The sequence below is a fragment of the Acyrthosiphon pisum genome, chromosome A1 (assembly GCF_005508785.2).
Source record: "Acyrthosiphon pisum isolate AL4f chromosome A1, pea_aphid_22Mar2018_4r6ur, whole genome shotgun sequence".
Lineage (NCBI taxonomy): Eukaryota > Metazoa > Arthropoda > Insecta > Hemiptera > Aphididae > Acyrthosiphon > Acyrthosiphon pisum.
Window position 1 is genome coordinate 29,978,670 of NC_042494.1, and position 21,487 is coordinate 30,000,156.

A 21,487-nucleotide genomic window follows, 5' to 3' on the forward strand; every position below is an offset into this window, starting at 1 on the left:
TAAAAAATAGACACTAAAAATCTATGTATATATATATAACATTTACAAGTAAAAATATCTAATGCGAGATAATATTAAATTTTTTAATATATTTTTTCTTTAAAAAGTTAATTGACTCCACTTAACAAGTTTGTGGCCAAATATATATCCTTTTTTGTTATCAAAATGTTAACAAAATGTAAAAACATAAATGAATATCACTCAATACACTCAATAAATTCACTTCATAACTTTATGAGCGATGATAATATTTATAGTATATTTCCAACGTTACCATTAACACTACAGTCTTAATATTATATTCCAATTATTCGATTATTATATTGTTAAAGTAAGCAGAACGACTCTTATTTAGATTTAATTCATAATATTTTTTGGTGGTCAATACTCTATAGTTCTTAACGTATATAACTAGAATTAAAATAATAAATATGTTATTTTACATATATTTTAATTTCTAGTAACATTTATATAGCATGGAAATAGAATATAATATTTTATAAAAGTTGAACTTTAAAACTATTAATACTTTAAACACGTAATTAATTAAAATGTTCCCAGGTGACATTATAATAGGAAGGCTGAATGTATTTATGACATCGTTTTTAAGATGACTTTTTCTGATTGCAGTCGATTTGTACACCTGTCAAAAGTAATCATCAGTTTCCATCACAAAGATGAACGCCAATTTCCGTCCACAACATTTTTATATAGAGAACACTATTCACTTATGTTGGAAATTCACAAATGTGTTAGGGTACTCTTTTGTTACAACAATTTTGATTTGTTTTCAATATATTTTGAAAATTATTTTATTTTGTCACAATCTCAACAAATAATTTTTTTTTCATTCACATGAACACTAAGCAGTATTCCAAAAAAAAATGTAATTTTACAGAAGAAGTAGATATATCATATTCAATAAAAATCAATAATATAAATTATCATTTATCAGGTTTTAATGGTTTTATTATAATTTGTAACAGACAGATTCACTACAGTCTATAACAAAATGCACAATTTTCTTGAAATTACTTTTCATTTAATGAAATATTGAAAAATGAAAATCCTACTTTGTCTCCGTTTTTTTCTGGCGGTAATAACAAGAATAACAATTTGAGTTTTTTTTTTTATCTTTGTTCGCTGACAGAAAATAAAAAAACTAACCTTTAAATATTTAATACACACTCGGGATACGTATGCACAAATAAAAACACAAGAAAGTCCTCTTCAAAAAGTATACAATATTGAAAAACAATAAAATAATAAAAAAAAAAAAACCATAATGGATTTGAAGAGCTTCTTATTTTTATGAATGGCTAAAGTACATATAGAGCCATTTAAATTTGTGGACATTATTTTCTTTCGTCCTTTGTTCTCTTTACACTTTCAATTCAGTTCTAGAATTTCTGCACGATCTGTCATAATACCGCATAAACTGGATCAGCTTCATAATAAAACTAAGTATATTTAGCAAAATCGGACGAATCGACTAACCAATGTCATTATTCAAGATAACCATAAATTATGTTATTCAAAAAAATGGTGTATTGTTAATGCACTCAGAATAGAATAAAATATAAGTGTTCGAACATATCAAATGTGTCGTGGTGAAAATAATAAATACATTAGTATAATATGATTTAAAAGTGGTCAAAAAAGAGTAGTACACTTTATTATGTATTATGTGCGAACAAACATTTAAATTATAGATAATATAAGTTAATATTATATTATGACCTAATGGCTATAATTGCCGGACTTAAATTCAATAAAATAAAAATGTATTATGAAAGACTTAAAAGCTTTTTGCTAGTGTTATTAAATAGTCATTTCAATACGACAATGTTACCAATTCAATACAATAGTCATGTACACATTAAAAATGTAGGTATATTACAATATTAATTATTAATTTTACCACCAAACTATTAAACTTGATTGTTTACTATACAGAAAAATAAAAGGTCAAGACATTATAATATCAAGACACAAATGCTATTATAATCGGGTAAATTGAAAATACAAGAACACTAAGCAATATATAACAGTATACTTAAATTTCTAATAATAATAACTTTGCAATTAATCGAAAACTGTTTTAGCTTTTAATAATAAAACTCAACACAAAACAAAAATGAATTTAATCAGTTTTAATGTGTTTGTATTAAATATTAAAAATGTAATTATGTGATTATTCACATAACAATGTTTAAATAAGTACCAACGCAAATATTATTATGAGTGTCTTGAACAAAGTTAATAAATTTAAATGTGTTTGCATTAAAATCATAATAATAAATAGGCAACTTTTTTATGCAAACAGCAAATTCGTATTCGGGAAACACAAAATAAATATTTCTTTTTTTAGTATTTAAATATATTAGTATATACTCATTTGTAATATACAGGATGACAGGTGTAATGACCTCATAAAATCATGCCTTGTACGCCATTCTCACGTGCACTGCACTTGACCAACTTAAGATTTGGTGGTATACCTATGTATTTTTTTTGTTGTTTTATTGGTAAGACGGTTTATATTATAATTCAAATAAATAATAATATTGTATTATAAATAAATACGATACATTTTTTTCATTAAATAAAAAAAAACCGATAAAACATAAACATCGTGCCCGGCGGGAACAATCGAGTCATAACACTGTGTGCACTGCAAAGTTCGGAAAACAGTGGCAGACGGAAATTGGAAAGCGTGAGAGAGCGAAAGAAGGGGGAGGGGGTAACAATGCAATGGACGAGATGTGACAACGGATGCCAAATATCATACTGTAAACTCGGCGAGTGAAGTTAAAAAATAAAAACACAGAAAGTCTCTCGTGACTCGCGCGTATCGATGCAGCTGCGCGTGTATTCCATCCTCGAAATCGCCCTCCACCGCTCCGCAACCCCTAAAGTCCGCCACCTACCCCTGCGCACCCATCCCATCACCCCTGTATCTGAAAACGTTCGAGGGGGGGGGACCCGTGTCGGTGGGGGAATACCGCGCCACCACGAATCGAAGAATGTCTGCTGTTGCAACGAGACGCGTCGGTGCCGTTGTAAACGAATTATGCCACTGCAGCGTATAAACAATTTCGGAATTTCCACGTCACGAGGTCTCGATCACGACCGTTGCGGCATCGCGTGTAGTATACAATATTACAGTTGTATAATATAATAATAATATGATGTAATATCATAATTTGGTTGTACGTGCCGAACCCCAACACGTGGACCGGAGTCAATTTTTTAGGGGATCGCTCAGAATGTCGCATCGGTTTCCGGTATGAATAATATATTATTATTTATTATTTATATCATATTATAATATAGTATGCACAAGTTCGATCGGAAACCTAAAATAATATTATAGTACTATAATATCTACAGCGGACTGCAGAAGACATCTAAAGAAGTAGCTAGACACGCTAGACGATATTAATATTATGCAATAAACGTCGTAACACATATTTAATACATATCAACGAACATCCAATATAGTGTCTTACGAATTGATCAAAGGTTGGTCTCGTAAAAGCTTTCAGGTTTGGTAAATTATATGCAAATGCTCCTCCTGAAATATTTATGGTGTTATATTATATTTATGATAAATTACTACACCTACGGTTTGAATTCGTTCGGACTAGAAGGCTAATCGGGTAGTAGTGCAAGAGACCATCTTGGACTATCAAAAATATTGGGAAGGTAATGAACACAAAAAAGTAAAACACTAGTTACAAAATACAAATACAAATAGTTTGTTTTAGACAATTAGACGGACTTGTCTAAGTATTAAGCCATAGGTTGCCGCATGTGCTGATTTTACCCAAATAATTTGAAGTTTAAGACGTTTAAAAGACACGTGGACATATTATTATTTAAAGATACTGTGATTTTGTGATTTTGAAAAGTAAATTAATACATAATATTTGGCTTAGGGTCGTAAAAACCATTAGAAATCTATGGCCCCTTTTGAACAATAAATACAAAGAGCAAAAAAAACTACCGAAGAAAAATCATTGTTTCCGATATTGTGTGTTGAAAACATTTCAAAAACAGTAAATGAGGTAAATCTGCATACATAGTAGTTCAGCTGCAGCCGTGTAGATATTACTTTTTAGATCACAACCACCCCCTTCACATGATTTCCGTTAACGTTCTTATTCACACGACAATATGACCTTGATCCTTTATATCTGAAATGAAGTAATAATTTATTCATGATTCATAAATATTGAAAAATTTTCAGTTTTTCTAACACGTAAACATTATGAATATGAGTTGAACGTATAATATACTGACAAATTGTCGTTTTTCACAATTTATATCAACCGAGGGCATTTTATATTTTAATCTAAGACATTGTGTGGAATAACTCTAGACTACGTCATAATTCATCTTGTGGCTTTCGTACCACAATTGGTCAGTTTAAATTCTATCACAATCAATATGATTTGATTTGATACGAATATCAAATTGTTCTTCTATAAAATAAGCACGTAGCAATAGATTCATAAATGTATTATTGTTCTCACAGTTCTAATGTTTTAACAATAAATCGGAATTCGTAAACTGACCTCTGAATATTGATCACTGTTAATCTTTGTGTTTACCTTATAAATAGTTATCGTACTAAACTTTTTTTAGGTCAAATGCCAAAATGTTATAATAGGTTTTTTTAAAAATGCACGTTTCTGTAATATTATGTCCATATTATATCCATATTATGTCCATTAGGTACATTTAAAATTGTTTTCTTTGGATAATAAGTATTTAAAAAAATAATAATAATAACAACAAATTTTTAATACTAGCAAAATATACCGTTAGTTTTAATGAAACACAAGCGGTACCTATTAACTTCACCCGTCCAATGTATTACTCTATTTAGGATAGATTACATTATTTGTGGAAAATAAACTTTTACAACTTACTATATTGACGCAAGTATCCAGTGTATAGGATGAGCCACCTTTTTCAAAGTACAAAATAATTCTGGAGTGAGTTCCAAACTTACAACATGTTATAACTAATAACTTAATTATATATAAATAATAAAGGCATTTTTCAATTTTTTTCATTAAATGCAATATTTAGCAACGAAATAAAATATTTTCGCTTACCATTAAAATTGTACATAGCATAGGATTACCTATGGTACAGAATATTATTATACTAATTAATATCTATCAATACTTTCTGATTATATAAAAATATATGTATATAAATAGAAGTTTTAAAATCTAATATTTTTAAATATTTAAATACACAATTAAGTAAATTCAGAGATCACATTTTTTAAAGAAAAGAACGTTTTTCATCATCATTGTTGTAATCAAATAAAATGTTTTAAATATTTATAAATAATTTCCCTCGACGTTCTTACTTTTTTCATAAAGCGAGAATATAGAAACTCCATTGCCTTGTTTTTTTTAAAGTTAGTAAATATTGGAATATCCAACAGTTTCAATAAAAAGTGTTTGTTTTATTCTAATATTAAACTAAGTTGTAGATTTGAAAATCATTAGATACATTACTGAAGTCTGAAAGTTTTAATTTTTATTAAAAAATATAAAGCATTCAGTTTAATTATAAATCACTAACAAACAAAAAGAACACGTCTTCCAAATATATATGTATTATATTAAATATTCTATAATTTGTTTTTATTAATAGTAAATTAATCGGTAAAACATGCACCTAGTAAACTATTTCCTTAAATCATTGTACCTTTACATTATCACTTTATAATCAAAAAGTTTCAACACCAAACAATTTGATGGATGTGATTTAATTATAAGCACAATATTGGTCAGATAATTTCATTCATTCCCATACCGTGATTTTTCTAGTTTTTGTAATATTTTCAATGAGAACTGAAAACATTGATAAACGTATATAAATGTGTTTATTTACGCTTAACAAGTTTTTCTTTTTAATCATCTAAAGTTAGCGTTTTAAGAAAAAAAAATTATAGAAAACACACACTATTAATTAACATTCACTCCACTAGTACACTATGTAAAAAATGTCTATAAATATAAGAAATAAAACTAATCAATTATTTTCATATTTTGTGTACACTTCAAGTTACCTCAAGGCTATGGATCTTCATTGCAGCTGAAACGTTATCATAATGTGTCATCTTCCTTTGTAGTCGACCAGCACGTTTTAAAACTAAGGCTAACCTATTTTTTTTGCCTGTTACTTACCATACCAAGCACTTTAAAATCCTTGTTCCATACATAATTCTATAACTTGATCGTCCGATTATTTTTTAAATTTTTAATTAAATTATAAAATTAAAATATTACGATACTGACTATACCTTACCGGTCTTTAAGTAAACATATACAATGCTCAATCATTTTGTATATTTTACAAGACGTGAAAAACAACGAAACGAACAATATTATTGAAGAAAGTGTAACTTTATAAAGAATACATTACTTTGAAACTGACAACAATAAAATTGAGGATAAAGTAAATGGTTTTCATACAAAAGTACGTTTTTTCGTTAACTTTATTTATACAATATATTTGTACACAGTTGGTTAACCAACACAATGTTAGCCGACTAGGTTAACGCCATTATTTTACCTACGTTAATTAATTAAATATTTAAAAACATCATTCGACAAAGTAACAAAGGGCATTTAGGTAGGTAATAGAAACGTTGACCAAAATATAAGAGTAGCTCATGTCCTCCCAAAATGCACTCCACACAATTTCATTTGTCCATTAAACAATGAATATTATAATGTTTAATATCAAGATAAAATTATGAATATTTGAAGCCCCTTCACCATTAATGTCTGAGAGTATTTATTCCTCTGAATATAAATGAGTGATATTTCTGGAAGTGTTAAAGAATGTAATACTATATTTAAACAACTATTTTTTTCCCTTGAAGAAACATAAAATAATCGAATTTATTGGAATTAAATATATGCCTAATTGTAAAACCATTAAGCCAATATTAAATAATTTATTCATCTGACTATCACTAGAGATTTGATCCTCCTCTTGAAGCTTCGAAATTTCACGTCATAGATTGTATCTTATTTTTAGTAAAAAATTGTGAATAAATCTAAGAATAATATCAAAAAACTAGACAGAGACACAGGGTCACACAGAGACTTGAAATTTTGCAATAATGTTGTGTTAGTCACCCATAATACTTCGGAACAATTCGAAATAGAACCGTAGTTTTTTGTATTATTACATTTCAAAGCAATAATAAATCATCTTATTCTGAAAACGATTCTGAGCATTCCTTAGTCAAAATCTAATATAGTGGCATTTATTTAACATGTATTTTCTGTATTTTATCGTAAGTTTATAAAACATTTGTGATAATAGAACACAAAATCTGCAAAGTACAATCTATAGATCAAATGTACAAGCTATATGGATGTTTTTGGAATACTAAGTATATTTTAATTTTTAATTGTTTGAGACATTCACATTATTATAATATAAATAATAAACTAATTCACTTTTCATAATTTTATAAAAACACAATTCATAACCATTTGATATATTTAATGGTTTTCAAAAACCATTTAGTACCCACATAACACCATTTTTCTTTTAATTACGTAATGAATATACTTTAATTTGGCAATAGATTTAATAGGTCAAGAGATTTGAACATAAACATAGAGTATAGGTACACTGTAAATAAATGGTAAATACCTAAATGTGAGCACTCCAATATTAACAAAATATTTACCATTTTCGGATAAATTAAATTTCGTTTAAAAATATTACAATAATAAAAATAATGAATATTAGCTTTCATTTAGGTTAGCAAATCACACACAAAATTCAGTACTTATTTATTTTCCTTAACTATTTACTTTTTAGTACATACCTTATTTACAGGTAATATTTAGACATCTTGAATTTAATATAAAATGTACTTAATGCAAATATAAAGTAGGTTAATATTTTATTTAATATTTCATTGTAGAAACAAGAATTTATAATAAATAAAGATATTGTATGAAGTTATACGATAGAATTGAATACGATTTCAGGATTTTTATGCATAACACAATAAAATAAAAATGTTGAAATAAAATTTAATTTAATTGCACAATAGTGATATATACTACAGCCATTCTCATATCATATTTAAATAAGGCGAATACATTTCATAAAAATAATTAAAATTATGTAATTACCTACCTGAAATAAAGATACACTAGAACCCCTCAAATAAACTCCGAGGATACTGACTATACCAGACAAAAAATATTGAAACTTGTCAGTCATCATGTATAATAGAGTAAAATTATGTTATTTATTAAACTATGTATGATATCGGAATTATGATTTATTATTTTATCAGTTATTATAAAACTAATATTAAAATTGTGTAAAATGCATATTTTATTCAAAATATTGAATAAATTTGATGTATTAAATAAACAGTGTTAATATGTAACCTTGAACCACTTAAGTCTTAAATAGTACCTACCTTTATGGCTTTATAAAATAATAAAGATTATATTTGCAACATATCAAAGGATGCATAATAATTTAAGAATATTATATAATAAATTTACTTTTCTCGATTTCTATCCAGAGTATTTTTTTTTTAGTATTGTTAGATATTAATTTATTGTTATTGCACTTTATTACCGTTTTACAAAAAATACCCTATTTAAGTGAAGCAGCTTATCAATTATTCTTCATATCGAATCTTAAAGAATGGCATATTATATATATATAAAACATATAAATCATTATAGGTGTGAAGTACATTTTGGATGGTGTATATTATTGGTGTATATATTCCCCTATAATCTCTTGAGACTAACAATTATATATTTATGAGTATCATATGTATCTACTCTTTCATGCGATCCCAATTGTATTTCATCGGTTTCGCTGAAATATTTATAGAAATACTAGGACTTAAGTTTATCTTTTGAATTCAATACTTCTTAAGGTATTACAGTAGGTACCTCTAGAAGTTCTACCTACATATTATCAATGATATTATATTATTATGTTAATATAACTTAATTGTTCTATGTAGACTCTAGAGTCTAGATGCATAAATTACTATTCTAAACAAAAATTAACCATTTAATAGTAAAAAAAAATTAATATAACAAACCTATTGCATATTTATTATTATCAACTGAATTGTATTATTGACCAATCATTTTAAATCTTTGACAAATAAATATAATATTATTTTAAATGTATAGCGAAAAAAAATTGTTACAACAGATTAACAAATCAATGTCAAACACTATGTATGTATGTTGTATGTAAGCATATAGTAAAAGTATTAAAATATTACAGATGATAAAAAAACATTTAGATGAGCGTGTTTTCATTATCCAGCTAACCCATAATCTATAAAATGATAAAAATAAAATTCACACCATTTAGGACAGCTTTTTATGGTTTATATACGATAATCTTTGCCAAAGTATAATATACACTACGGAAATGCTGTAACTTATAGTGATAAGTCGACATGGAGAAGAGTTAACGTTGCACGTAGTCTGCAAATGATTCAGATAAATACAGTACTATTGTTTTCTTAAATAGCAGGAGAAGATTTGACGTAGTGGATTATTAGCTATTCTAAATTCCTCATCAGTCATCCACATCACACGGTTTGTGTAGAGCTGTACGTCGCAGTCATGCTCAGTTATAACAGTTATCTCTGATGAGTCACTCGGTTAAGATAAACTTTTGCATACAAAAATAACACTTTGAAACAGGTATGAGTTTCGTAGAAAAGCTCATTGATAATAGTTTTGTGCATCCCTACAGTTTTAGAGGACAACATTTTTATAGAAGCGTCCTAATTATTATTGTTAGTTACCTATGCATCGTAGCTAAACATGCAGTACGGCTTCATAACAATGCACATTGTGATTTAACTTATATTTAATTATTTTAGAGTAGATAATAATATATAAAATATTATAATAAATAATTATAAGATGTTACTTTATCGTATCTTTATTAGGTACTTCCTTCATTGCTTTTAACAACGAAAAGAAATTTTTAAATATTATGTTCTTTTTTCATAAAATCATAATATTTGTATAACTAAAAATAAATATTATATTATCTAGGTACCTAATTAAACGCTGATTAAAAATATGAAATAGGTGTTGGATAAATATTAGATATTAATCTAATAATACATATTAGCTAAACTGCTATAATGTATTACCATAGTCGACGAGTAACTACATTTTGCATATTAATAAATTAAAGTAATTAATTTATCTATAATGAAAGTATAATATTTGAAAATGCAGTGTTATTATACTATAAACATTCCTGTAATTATTTTTAATTTAAAGGAAGTTCTTCGTTCAATTTTGTGTGTACTAACATCAATGTATTAACCGCAACTTTTAATTAGTTGTTCCTTATTAGTTTATAATAGAAATATTTTAAAACCAGCTTTAATTTTTTTCAAACATATTATATTTATTTTTAATCAATATACGTAATAACTTAATTAATGCAATACTAAATGAATATAAAAACTTTTAATTTTTCCTAACATCCCCTCCTTTCCAGCCTATGGTTTTATATTTCAAAAACCACATTAATAAGCACTTTAAATTTTAAAATATCTGGGACTATACAAATAGTATATATATATAGAAATTTCTAAGCTTTTACTGTTTAATTTTTTTACATTTCACACAAAGAAATAATTATTCGAACTCGTTTAACGGCCCTGTACAGAAATTTAAGTTTTATGACTACGTGGTGGGTGGGCAATAGCCCGGAGAGATATTACCAAATACTTTTAACGCCATAATTTCCAGTTTTATAATATTTAAAATATATAATCATGTACTTATATTTAATTTTGTATTTATTAATAAATCGATTTTATATCCAAATACGAGGAATTGGTCTTATGAATACGAGTATAATCTACGTAAGTACCTATTCAAGTTAATATTGAATATAATTTTGTTAGTGGTTGTTAGGTATCTATTGAAAACAACCAAAATATAATCTTTTGAAATTTTAAAAAGTCAAATCCATCATACAGTGTAATAATATAATGAGCTTAAAAACAGTGTTCTATGAAATATCTTGTCTCATTTTTTTTTATAAATTTCAATATAATAATTTATTTTATATTGTTGCAGTGACAATATTAACGTTTTTTTTTTTTATAGAAAATTAGGTAACCACTGCTGTAAGGTATTAGATGTCGAGTTTAACCTTGTCATTGAGTAAGTCACAGTAATGTATGTGTTAAATTTGAATTCAATGATTAATTGTATACGAAAAACGATTCTGAACGAAGACGGTTTATATTACTTGCAAGTACCTATATTTCATAATAATATGTTTTTGGATATTGCTATTAAAGTAATTTATTTTACTAAATTCCTATTTATGAAACCTAACTTCCTAAAAGCTTTTTTTAGTTATATTATTAGTATCTAATGAACAAATACATATTACATTCAATGACAATTTCTACGTCTCTTACTGATAAGTAACACCAGTAATAATACCGTCATAAATTTTGTAAATGTAGGTTATTACGTCTTATTAGTAATAACATTATTCAAACGACAAAAAGTAATAACACTTTACTTAATTATATGTATTAATGTACGGGAATTTTGTTAACTTCGCGTGGTAAATTTTTCCAAATTAGATTATAGAATTAAAATATCACCCCCCCCCCCCCCAACAATTGTTTATAAGAATTTTAATTTTCAACTTCCAAATATACACCAACTAGAACCAATTTTCTACTGTAAACCCTCTATCGAAGTTGATTATCGAAGTATACTTTTTTCTACCAGAAAAAGTGTCTTTAGAGTTTTAGACACACACAAAAAAAATACACACATCAGTGGAAAGTTAATTCAATCTAATAATTATATATTTTTATCATACTTTCCTTAAATTGTTATTATGTCTGCGCACTATTTGCTATCTCTCACTGGCCTATTTACGCTCTGCAGGAACAATCTTGTATTGCCAGCTTTAATATTATAGTTAATTTATCTATTATCAAACTTTAGTTAAGAACATTACCGCCGTGTTTGTGCGCTGGCTTTTTAACGATATTTCAATGTTAATCCAATTTATGAGTAGGTACCTAAGTTACATATTGCAATTTAAAAAAGGTGGGTAAGTGGATGTCGCTCTGCTGTACAGTAGGTTACAAGTGGGTCACTGTATAATGGATAGTATGGATATTTGAATTCAATGATATACAGTAGAAGCCGCTTATTAGAAACACGAATTATTGATACAATCGCGTTATTGAAACAAAATGTACCAGGACGGATCGCCCGTATATTAGGACATTTAAATCGCTTATTAGAAACAATCGGTTAATTGACACATTTCACTTTGGTCCCAAAATTGTTTCTAATAAGCGGCTTCTACTGTAATATCACTGTATAAGAAAAACGATTCTGAGCGGAGACGGTTTGTCAGTCTAGATATTAGACATACCTATGATAGGTATACTTATCTATGGTATTTAAAAAAAATTTACCTATGATAGGTATCAATAATAAATTCCAAATGAATCATATCACAATATCCATTAGGTAACGCGTTATACATCAACAACAAACCGTGGTACTATCATAGATATATAATAGTATACTTTAGAAGTTTCAAGTACCCACAAATAATATTATACAATCACAACAAAATAACTAAAATAGTTATTCCAGGTTTTTTAATATGTAATTTCGTCTAAATTGGAAATTAAAATGACTATAAAAATAAACTGTGCTTATGTATTTCTATAGTAATTTTTGGCAACAGAATTAAATATTTACGTGGAATCTTGTTTTAAATTTTTAATCCTTAGATATAAAAGTTGAACATTTTATAAATTTTTAATTACAAAATAATTATTCAATTTTAAATTTGATAAACAGCTCAAAACAAATCAAGATATTTTGAAAAATTGATCATGTATAGAAAATGGAAATATAAACAACCAGTGAAAATTGCATGTATCTACAGTGATTCGTTTTAAAGTGACACCAAAAACCAAAATCAATTTTCTCGAAAACAGATTTTGCGTAAAAATTCCCGTTTTTCCTTAATTTTTCTTTTGTTTGTTCTTCATTAGAGTTGATGTTGTGTTTATCGTTTAACTTTAGCAAGGTAGGCATCTATTTAAACTGATACAATACGATTTTAATACAAATATTTTTATTTAATGCCGATTACATTGAATGAGAATAGTTTAACTTACAAATTTAGATTTTTATAAAAATTATGACAATTTGAATAAAGTACCTATTTATGTATATTAATTAAATATTTTATATTTATTAATAACTAAAAACTTGCATATTCAAAATAATTTATTATACGATGCACACAAATATAAAGTTATATAAAACTTCTAAAAACATTTTATATTAGTTGTAAATAAGTTCAATATCCCTCTGAATTGGAAATCTCAATGGGTATTAAAGGCAACGAACTTCTCGAGACAAACACATATCATTGAGAATTTGAGATATTAGGGTCTGAAATGTAATTTGGAAAAGATAAATCTGCTTTCTGCAGTTGCCAAATGGCCGACAATGAATTTTAATTATTCTACGTTTATACAAACCTGTGCCAAATATATGTTAGTTAATACTCGGTAAATTAACCATCCATTGTAAATGTCTTAACCATAATAGTTTGAACATTGAAAAAAAAAGAATGTTATAATGTATATGTTATGCCAAAAGTCAGAAACAAACGTAGGTACCTACTGAAAATTTACATAAGAAAAGCTGTTGAACATATTACAAACGTCCTGTTGGTTATCGTTGTATTATTAACATTTACCCGGAAATGAATAATATTCTGTATCCATCTATATCGCATAATATAAACTAAAATGTATTATTTATGTAAAAATTATTTACTTTTCTCCTTAGTTGGTATTTTGCGATCGAACGATTTAATAATAATTGTTGAAAGTCTCACAGCTTTTAAATAAACAGTCATTATACAATTAGCTTAAGTACAGCGATATGAACATGTAGATATTATTTAATAAGGAACGGCACATTATTTTTATGATATTTCGTTTGATTAAACTTGACTGCACATGTGAGTTGATAATACAGTGACATATGACTACCGAATATTTGATCCAAATACCAAATTAAAGATGACACAATTCTACGATTTCTTTATTGTTGGTTTAACACAGTATTATATTTTATTTTAAGATTAAAGATCACGTTTACTTTATAATCGTATTATTGCAGGGTTTACCGAAAATAATTTTAAATAGAATCAAAAATAAGTAATTCTATGCCTCAATTGTGTTTATGTAGATCATATTATAACAGTTTTATTAAAGAAAAAACCAACGAATTAAAACTTAGGGGAAGAATAAATATCACTTTCATTTGGGTGTCGGGTCACGCAAATATATAAAAGGGAACGAAATGGCGAACCAAGCAGCGAAGGAAGCGGCACAACCAGACAACCATATACAACTTCTGGATATCGTAACATATGACGACATCAAAACTCATATTAAAAACAAAATTTAAATAAAATGGCAAATGCACTGGTTGAAACAATGAACCAAACTCAGAGAAACAAAAAACACAATTCTAAACTGGCAAGACCCGAATCTCAGCAGAAGAGAAAAAATTCTAATCAATCGTCTTCGAATAGGCTATAGCCTATTCACAAGGCTGGCTCACAAGTTCCTTATGACCAAAGAGGAGCCCACTCAATGCACAGTCTGTGGAGTTACTCTAACAGTAAAACATTTAATAACAGAGTGCTATCAATACACCGACCATCAATACAGAAAATTCAATATTCCACCCAACATGAACGAAGCATTAGGACCAGGCATCGAAAACATATCAAATATATTAGCTTTCCTAAGGAAGACCGACCTATATAATACAATTTAAAAATTTTGTTTATGATAATTATAATATTAATGTTAGTAGAAATTACATATAATTAACAATATATACAATAAAAAAAATATACAGCATTTTACCTTTGTATTGTATAATAATGGACAGACTCGAAATTATTTGATACGTAATGTACAAAGCTGAAATTTAATGTTTTTATTTTAAGAGCCAATAACAAAAACAAAATGTATAATTAGTTGGCGCCAAACACGTGATTTCACCAAAAGTCGGTCATGTACACCAATAGATAAACAAAACCGTGTTCGATTTCTACGAATATATTAATTAACTAATTATCAATAAATGCAGTGCATGCCTCTAATGGCTCTGATATAAACAGAATCGAATATTTTTGAAATATTTCACAAGGAATTCTATTATACAATATATCCTTAACTATAAATCATAGTATAAATAAGTGATATTCCGTATTTACTACACAATACACGTAAAGGATCGGAATGCATACCGTAGGGGACTGTTATCGACTAATTTTTAAATAATTAATGAATTGTAAACTTATTGATCCCATGTGTTTAGTTTTAACATATTTTGTGGATATAAAAATTACAACTGTGTTATAATGTTCTTTCTCGGCTTCACTTTTAATATTAAGTATTTTTATAATTTTTTTTTTTTTATTTTTATTTTTCGACATTTTGAATATTTAGACTTAATAACTCAAAAATATTATTGATTTATTTACAATAAAAATGCAATATAATATATTGTTGTTACATGACTTAATATGCTTAACCGATAAACGAAAATACGTAATGTTTAGTTTAAATTTCTTTTTGAGTACCTAACTAAACAATAAATTATCCACGTTCCAAGACATACGTTTTAATTCATTTTTAAATTAATTCGCTTAAATAAAGAGTATAACTATTAAATATATTAACTATGCTACTCCTACAGAACAATTTATCAAAATAACGAAGAAAACTTGTCTACATAAGTTAGTGTACTCATATTTCATAATATAAGATATAGATATGATAAAATAATACAGCTATTCACAACTACTAACTATTTATATTTAAGAAAGATTGTTTAAACGAATTTCATAAATAGGTACTCTGTACATCAGTACGTAATATTTTATACTATTACGATAAAATAAATCGTAATATAACATTATATAAATTTTAAATTTGTATTGTGCCTTAATTTACAGTTAAATTATACGGGCGATGGATAATACATAATATTAATTATTATACAGTTGAACATGTTCACTAATTATTTCGATTGAATAGGTATGTGATTTTAATTATACAGTATCACATGTTTGTATATTCACCTTTTTTATTTAAAAAAATACTCATTTTCAATTTAGTACTTACATTTAATGCATGAAAATGTTTTGCCTCCTGTATTTTTTAACGTCATAGGTACATCTATCATATTCTATTATGTATTTTAGGTGTCTAATTTATCTTTAGCAAATCATCAATAATACAAATTATTTATACACTAATAAACGGTAAATTATTACGATGTAATAATACGAAGTAAATATATTTAATTTTTAAGCTAAATTTACATTTTTTTTATTTACCGTTAAGAACATCTTCCATTACTATTGATATTCTTCAAATACGAACGGTTACGCAAAACATAATTATTTGACTTTTAAAGGTTAATTAATTGTATCTTTTTGGAAGGTATTAAGAAAAAAAACTATTATTGTAAGTAAATGATGCAACCAATCTCGTTTAAATTAAAAATGTTAAGAGCTAATAATAATAAAAAATACATAATTTATGTATATTTTTCTATTTAAATATGCTAAACTATTTTAAAATTACTTTTAAACAAATATAATCCAAACGTAAAAGACTCTGTTAACATTTCGAGCAATTTTAAACTAAACGTTATAATTATTCAAAAATATTCGTAGGACCAACTACAACTGTCCAATTCAATTTGATAATTTAATAATGCATAATCGTTTAATTAATTGTAATTTAATCGTCATAGTGTTCTTCATGAAAAGTATTTATTTATTATATACCTAATCTTCTCCTAATTTGTACAGACCACAATGTAGCATAATTTTATATGTAACGATTATGGGGATGAAAATCGAATTTCATCTTACATGATACTAATGTAGAAGAATTCTATGCGTTGGTGTTTCAGAGATAATTGAACGAATATATCAAGTTGGATATGTGTAAGTGATTTGATAGGGAAGCGGATACTGGTGGAAATCTTGACGTTTTTCGGAATGAGCTCGTAAAAAGAAATTGCCAGAAAACCAAAATGAATGATCTCGGCAATCAATTGGCTTTTACTAAGAACCAATAATGAATAACGGAAGTCTGGTGCCGTTGTTGGATACGAGCCCACGATACATATGTAGGAAATTTTGTAATTAATCGATTTTTCGGTACATTGATTAGATGTAGGTACACTCAAACTGTGATACCATTCTGTAATATCCAATAAGCGTTTTCCTAAAGCATTGAAAGTAAAAATGCAAAATAAGTGTTTATTCCAATTTAAAATCCCATGATTGTATTGATGACAATAGATTAGTAGTGATTAGTAGTAGATTAGTAATGTTCTTCTGTTTTTGAATTAATTATTTTATTACTTTCATAGTTCATTTTCGTCTAAAAAAAAAAATTATAATAAACTGTGAAATCATTTTTTTTAACCTTCTTTTTCACTCAAATAGTGTTAAAAGATTTTTAAATATTAGACTATTAAAAATTTGGTCTATAATGTTATAGACATTAAAATTTTCATATTAATTGGTTAACTCAAAAGTAGTTTTATGGAAAAATTTATATTATGAAGAATTTTAAGCGCATAAGGTTTGAATCACTCAGATTCAGTTTACTAATTCAATTATTTATCATGGTTTTCAAATTGAATATTCACAATACAAATGACAAATGTAATCGCAATAGATCCGGGTTTCCTTCCATTTCCTACATCGGTACACTTTTAATATTCTCTTCAGAGCAAACAGTAATAGTACAATTAATTTCTAGTGCAACCAATTAACTGATAAACAAATAATTATAGTAACAAAAAAAAATTGTGTATTTGCAATTTGCATACTACATACATTACTTTTCATAAAACATCTATTACAATTTTACATTTTACATTATATTGTTGCAAGTACTAACAATTTGCTTAAGCTTCGCATTGTTTGCATTTAGCCCATTCCGGTTTATCTTTGAAAGTAGTCAAGTATGTAGGCATAAAAAATCAGTCCGGCTGTATGATAATAAAGAAACAAATACATTTTAAGCTAATGGTACCAACAGATTTAGGTCAACGGTCAGTAAAACGCCGTGAAGTTGCTCTAACACCCTTTCTTTTCGACAAACGGTTTACACCAGAACGTACTTTAGTCTACTTTAGGTCGTCGTCGTCGTTATCTCCGTAACAAAACCAGAAACCTCATTTGTCGTCCTGCGTATAATACAAAATGTTACACACCATAATGTTTAAAGATAAAGAGCGACATTATTAAAGATACACAGAGAACTACGCTGCTTTACAGACAGGATTATGTTTTAGTACCTAGTCGAAAAGAAACTAACACGCGTAACCGTTAATTTTCATTAGGACATCATAATAATTGCCGAAATCCATAAAAAAAATGTAATACCGTGTACTATATGACATTTCATTAAGTATTATAAACTTCAATCACTAAAAAAAATTAAAAACTTAATTTACTTTTTACTCAACTAATCATATTATAAGTTACATTAACAGATATATAGTGAGTAAAAGTTGTTTCATTGTCAGTTCATATTGTTTTCACAAATATTTAAATATTTAGTTTAAATTAAAAACATAACTAATTTTATTTTAAATTTGTATGCATAACCTAATTCAATTTTTTTTTCTAACCCCTAACCTCTTAAGACCAAAGCATAAGTATTGACGTAAAACGAAAACAATTTTTTTCTCAATTGAATAGAATGAAATCCTGCTTCGTGATTCAGACCAAATGTAAGCATATACAAGGTGCTATGTAGAAATAGTAGAACAATTTACCCGTAACAATATCCATGCAGTCCATCAGTTCTTTCTGTTACATTCTGCATATAATTTTCAAGTTCCGATTTTTAAATTAAAATTATAGTTTATCCAACATTATATTGATTATGGAAGAAGAAATCATAAAACTATATAAATATAACATATTACTGTGTTTGACGTATTATTATACGAAATACAATTTTTATTTTAAAATATATGTAATTGAATAACATTAATTAGCTAATTAGTTACTGTATTAAATATGTAATATATTTTATGATTGTAAAGATTTAATTAACAATGAAGTTCTTTCAACAATTTTTATCACTTTTAAAAAAAAATATGCTTGAAACTTATGTTTCAGGGTATTCCTGATTATTAGGTGGGTATACTTATTTTATAAAAAGTATTTTTATTCAAAAAATAGTCTAAAATTGTTGCTAATACAAATAATATTTAGAGTAAAAAAAAAAAGTAAGATACAGGAGTGAATAAGTCATTAATTTTAATACGAATGGCAGATCATTGCAGCAGAATAAATTGTATGACCTTGATTTACTAGGGTATATAAAAAGTTTTAAGATTAGCGGTCGTAAAACAAAATATATATATTGTGATAAAAAATTGTTTGTCTTATACTCTATTAAATATAGGCATAAAAAATGACATTTACTGTAAATCTTTTCTTTGGGAATGATGATTATAATTATATGAAATTGTGAAAAATAATTAAAGTTTCAGTGATTTTAAACTACTAAAATAATATGATCATACAAAATACAAAATTATGGATTCAAAAGCTATGATATACGTTTTAATGTGTCTAAAAATATATAAATGATTACGTCTTGTTACTACATAATATAATAAAAAAATTCTTATCATATAATGGTTGCAGTGTTATTCTAGTACCTATATATGCCTAATTGAACACATGATTTTAAACAGTTTATAAGTTTATCACTATAGTCTATAATAAAAAAACAATTAATGTATATTGGATTTTAAATACGATCCAGTCTTGGACAGTTGAGTAACTTTAGAGTTTTGGATAGGTACCTATACTATATAATATAATACAATTATTTTATTAATTGCTTATCTAATAATGACGCCATTCAGTATTAATTTTCAAAATTTATATTTATTTTTCCATCTTAATTGCATCCTATTTTTTTTTTCAGAATTTGAAGTTCATCGTCATGCATGTGCATAGCCTACTGCTTAAAAGGTAATTATATTTTTGACGAGCGTCAATAAATGATCATAAATCTTTTTGAAATACTATATGACTACACCTTACCCAAAATCGGTACTCGAGTCCATTTCGGATGTTTTTTTTTCAAATCCGCGGTCGAGTCGGTCGACGTCACCGCCTGCTTATATATATTTTTAATTTATACGTAGGTATATTAATAACGATAGCAATAATGGTAACAAACGCACGTGAATCGTGGAAATAAGTTATGACCGCTATAACTCAGGGGGTGATTACGGGTCGCCGGCGTCGCGCTGCACACCCTAACGCATTTTGAACGGTACTGAACGTCGTACGGCCACAACGCGGAAACGACGAGGCGGCGTGCTTCTTGGGAAAACGGCCGCTTTCAGCGCTCACGCGGTTTAAGCGTATGTGGCTGAGGCTGTTACGCTGTATAACAAATGAGAGCACATGTAGACCGGCCCGCATTGTCCACCCACCCCATTTCGATATCTATTTGCGTGTCTGATTTGATCGGAATTATTATCGCATCTTCCTCCCCCCCCCCCCCCCCATCAAATCACCCCCTGACACAACTGTACTACTTTTCTCGCCAAAATACGCACTGTAGTCTGCTGCACTCTCCGTATCCATCGTGCACCGTCGTCGCGGTCGTCTGATACGACAACCACTGTAATCAGACCCGGATCGAGTGCTGCAGTGTGCAGGGTGCACACGTGCACTTTACACACCGAAAATGCAAGGGCCATGTATTTCACGTCATATTTCCTTGAAAGACGAACGACGCAAAAAAGGTATGGTTCATGATTTTCATAATTTTCATTTTTAGTTTTTATCTTCTGATAATTGTTACATATTTTTTATTAATCAGCGGTATTAGACGTTCAAAATCAACGCGTTCAATATACCAATTGCGAGGAAGGGGTATAACTAATGATTGTTTTATCGCCAGTGTTCGTACAAACTTTGCGCCTGTACCGAAAAAGATACTATAAATTGTTAAGACAGCTGCAAGTTGCAACTATATTTATAATGTTTTCAGATAAAATAAGGAACGGTGCGAAACGTACAGAATTTTACTTGTCACATATAAATAATATGGTTCCTAGGTACTGTTTGGCGTATTTAGACTTATTTCAAAAATTATTTATCTATACTAGTTTGGGATTAAAGACAACTCGGGAAAGCTTTGATAAGTAATATAGGAACACTAACATTTGTATGACGTATAGAATGGGGCCCAAGTTGGATTTAATTTATTCGATAATCGGAACTTGTCTGTAATAACCTATATTATATTGTACCT

At 27.4% G+C, this 21,487-nt stretch overlaps 1 protein-coding gene across 1 annotated transcript in view; it reads right to left on the reverse strand.

Annotated features, from left to right (window-relative positions):
* Positions 1–20,588, reverse strand: part of LOC100569377 — an 81,117-nt gene extending 60,529 nt beyond the window's left edge. Inside the window, exon 1 of the mRNA XM_029486912.1 lies at positions 20,263–20,588. The gene's annotated coding sequence lies outside the window, so the exon portion shown is untranslated. The remainder of the gene's footprint in view (positions 1–20,262) is intronic.
* Positions 20,589–21,487: the final 899 nt, after the last annotated feature.